General features: G+C 39.2%; 1 protein-coding gene and 1 pseudogene across 1 annotated transcript in view; one reads left to right on the forward strand and one right to left on the reverse strand.

Annotated features, from left to right (window-relative positions):
* Nucleotides 1–500, reverse strand: part of LOC102815883 — a 12,753-nt pseudogene extending 12,253 nt beyond the window's left edge.
* Nucleotides 1–4,265, forward strand: part of USO1 (USO1 vesicle transport factor) — a 127,956-nt gene that overhangs the window by 25,424 nt on the left and 98,267 nt on the right. The gene's annotated exons all lie outside the window — the stretch shown is intronic.

The following is a 4,265-nucleotide window of genomic DNA, read 5'->3' on the forward strand; positions in this document are numbered from 1 at the left end:
TCCATGAGTATAGGTCAGGTTCATCAAATTGTAGCAATTTACCCTTGTTTCCTTTATCAAAAAAAAATTTATGTATATATTTTTGTAATCTTCCTCTAGTTCTGATTATCAAGCCATTGAGGCTAGGTCAAATGGGTACTGTCTGCAAGTTTGGGTTTTTGTGTGTCTCCCCTCATTTCATATCAGCTGGATGCTTCAGTCTCAGCTCTAGCCCTTTGTGGCTATGTCCTTGTCCATGGTCTCAGTTGTCCACAGTTCTCACCACACTTTGGACCAACCAGAACTGCCTCTTCTCTTTCTCATCTCCAGGTCAACGGGAGTCAGTGGACTGTGGTTGAACTCAGCCCATTTCTTAGTAAATAGTTAGGCCATGCAAACCTGTCTCAATGTTTCCCTATCTATCTTGTTCTTCCACCTCCTCCCCTCTTCTTTTATTGCCCTCCCCAGTACTCAGACTAACACCCCCACCCCATCCTCACTCTACTTACCTTATATTCCATTAGTTCTACCCTCCATTTAAGACAGCCTATTTTATCCTGTAATCTACCTGACCTTCCCACCACCTGGATCTCTGTTGCTCTGTGTTTACCTTCTTTCACATTGTAATTGTTTTGATCCAATTACAATTTCAGGCATCCAAGATGGCGGCTCCAGTAGTAGCTGAGCTTCTTGAATTAGAAAGCACTGGATTTCTTGCTTCTGCTGCAAATTCCCCTAGCTGTAAGCCTTTGAACCTTCTACATATTACATTATATGTGGTTTAGAGTTCTGGCACTATCCCCTGAGCCTACTTGGTCCGGTATTCTGTGCTGTTGGTGACGGATCTCCTCACTGCATGTCTTTCTGGTCTGCCATCTTGTTTGTTCTCCTCCATGATTAACTTATTTTTGTTTTCCATCATTATTAACTTTTAAAAAAGCTTTTGTTGATGGTCCTAGGGTCCTCCACTCCTGGACTGCAAGATGAACCACTACCCTTCTTTTGTTACGAAGCGTCTACATTTATATTGTAACATTCATAATCAGTCATAATAGCAGTTAATCACTATTAAACCATAAGAGTCTTATCACCACTGCCATCTAGACAGGTTGGAAACCACTCATTGGAGATTCTAGAGAAGAGTAGAGTACGGGACCCTATCCAGAGAATTAGCATTGCCAGAGAGGGAGGCAGAGCCGAGGTGGGGAGAAGGAGCTGCTGGGGACTCTAGACTCAAGGAGGGAGAAGGGCTGTGTGCTGGCAGCCAGGCGCTAACATGCAGGGTATACCCTCTTGTTGTTTGAATGGTTATATATTCTTGAGTGCTTTGGTGTACATAAAAAAAACAAAACGGAGTGGAAGCAAATGCTGTTGAATGATGATGATGCATGGAAGGGATTGTAATCATTGCAGTGAAACAAAATATGATAGGATGAGTGTAAAGCTGATGCTCTCCCATGTGAACTATTACTCAGTTCACAATAAAAACTTATTTAAAGAAAAACTTTTGAAATATAAATTTTTACTCCAGATATGTTACACCTTTAAAGTGTACAATTTACTGGTTATTAGTATAGTTACAGTTCTGCCTGATTGCCCTTGCTAGGACCACTATAAAATATTGAATACACATGGCAAGAAGGAATATTGCTGTCTTGTTCTTGGTCTTATGGGGATAGTTTAAATCTTACCATTAAGTATGATATTAGTTGTAAGTTTTATGTAGATAACTTTTATAGAGTTATGAAGTTCCTGTGTATTTTTTAATGTGTTAAGTGCTTTTCATGATGAAAGGTTACTGGACCTTATCAAATGCTTGTGTTGCTCATCAGCTGCTCCTTGGAAACCCTATACAGGTTGCTATGAGTCAGAATCAACTCGATGGCACTTAACAATGACAACAGCAACATTCTGTTAGTAGGCATATTACATTGACTTATTTTCATATATTAAGCTAATCTTATATTTCTGAGATAAAGCACATTTGGTCATCATCTACAATTCTTTCTATATGTTGCTGCATTCAGTTTGCAATTATTTGTTGAAATTTTGTGTCTGTATTCTTATATTTTTATTTGCATTTCCTTACTAACCAGTGATACTTAAGCATTATTGTATGCATATATTATCTATGGAGTCCTGGTGTGGCACTATAGGATAATGCACTAGACTATAAGGTTGGTTTGAACTGCAAGGTTGGCAGTTCAAATCCACCAGACACTCCTTGGAAATTCTATACAGGGTCACTATAGCAATTAACAACAATAAAAAATTAGCAAAATATTTGAGGAGATATATCATCAAAGAAGAAATATAAATAACATTGTTAATTGTTAATAATTGTTGTTAAGTGCTGTCCAGTCTGTTCCAGCTTATGTTGTTGTTATTGTTAGGTGCCATCGAGTCGGCACTGACTCATAGCGATCCTATGCACAGCAGGATGAAACAATGTGTGATCCTGGACCAACCTCACTACTGTTGTAACACTTGAGTCCATCGATGCTGCCACCTAGCCAGTCTATCTCGTTGGGGGTCTTCCTCTTTTTCTCTGACCCTCCATCTTACCAAGCATGATATCCTTCTCCAGTGACTGTTCCCTCCTGACAATATGTCCAAAGTATGAGAGATGCAGTTTGGCCATCTTGGCCTCTAAGGAGCACTCTGGCTGCACTTTTTCCAACACACATCTTTTGGTTCTTCTGGCAGCCCATGGCACCTTTAGTATTCGCCTCCAACACCACAATTCAAAGGCATCAATTCTTCTACGATCTTCTTTATTCATTGTCCAGCTTTCGCATCAATATGAGGTTACTGAAAATACTATAGCTTGGGTCAGGCGCACCTTAGTCCTCAAGCTGACATCTTTGCTCTTCAACACTTTAAAAAGTTCCTGTGCAGCAGATTTGCCTAATGCAAAACGTCGTCTGATCTCTTGATTGCTGCTTCCGTGAATGCTGATAGTTGATCCAAGAAGAATGAAGTCCTACAACTTCAATCTTTTCTCCATTAATAAGAATGTTGTTTATTGGTCCAATGGTGAGGATTTTTGTTTTCTTGACATTGAGATGTAATCCTTATTGAAGGCTGTGCTCTTTGATCTTCGTCAGTAAATGTTTCAAGTCCTCTTTACTTTCAGTAAGCAAGGTTGTATTATCTGAATATCACAGGTTATTAATGCGCCTTCCTCCAATCTTGATGCTACGTTTTTCTTCATAGAACCCAGCTTCTCGTATTATTTGCTCAGCATACAGGTTGAATAAGTATGGTGAAAGAATACAACCTTGTTGCATACCATTCTTAATTTTAAAACATTCAGTATTCCCATGCTCTGTTCAAACAACTGTTTCTTGGTCCAGGTACAGATTCCTCATGAGTACAATTAAGTGGAATACTGGAATACTCATACTTCGTAATGTTGTCCATAGCTTGTCATGATCCACACTATCAAATGCCTTTGCTTAGTCAATAAAGCACAGGTAAACATCTTTTCTGATGTTCTGTACTTTCAGCCAAGATCCATCAGACTTCCGCAATGGTATCTCTCATTCCATAGCCTCTTCTGAATCCAGCTTGAACCTCTGGAAGTTCTCTGTCAGTGTATGATTACAGCTGTTTCTGTATTACCTTTAGCAAAACTTTACTCGCTTGAAATAAGCAAAGAGATTATCCGATGATTTCCGCATTCCGTTGGGTCACCTCTCTTTAGAATGGGCACAAATATGAATTTCTTCTAATCAGTCAGCCAGATACTTGTCTTCCAAATTTCTTGGCAGACAGAGATGAGTGAGTGCCTCCTCACTTTCTTGAAAGATTTCAGTTTTTTATTCCATCAATTCCTGGTGCCTTGTTCTTTGCCAGTTCCTTCAATGTACCTTGGACCTCCTCCCTGAGTACCACTGGCTCTTGATCATATGGTTCCTATTGAAATGGTTGAACATTAACCATTTCCTTTTTGAACAGTGACTGTGTTTTCCTTCCATCTTCTGATGCTTTCTGCATCATTCAGTAATTTGCCCAGAGAATCTTTCAATAACGAAAGTCGAGGCTTGAATTTTTTCTTCAGTTTCCCCAGCTGGAAAAATGCTGAGCATGGTCTTCCTTTTTGGTTTTCTGATTCCAAATCTTTCCACATTTTATTATAATATTTGGCTTTATCTTCTTAAGCTGATCTTTGAAATTTTCTGTTTAGCTCGTGGATCTTCTCATTTCTTCCATTTGCTTTAACATCTCTACACTGGAGAGCAAGTTTTAGAGTCTCTTCTGATGTCCATTTTGAACTTTTCCTT

This window comes from Chrysochloris asiatica, unplaced genomic scaffold (assembly GCF_000296735.1).
Source record: "Chrysochloris asiatica unplaced genomic scaffold, ChrAsi1.0 scaffold00169, whole genome shotgun sequence".
Classification (NCBI taxonomy): domain Eukaryota; kingdom Metazoa; phylum Chordata; class Mammalia; order Afrosoricida; family Chrysochloridae; genus Chrysochloris; species Chrysochloris asiatica.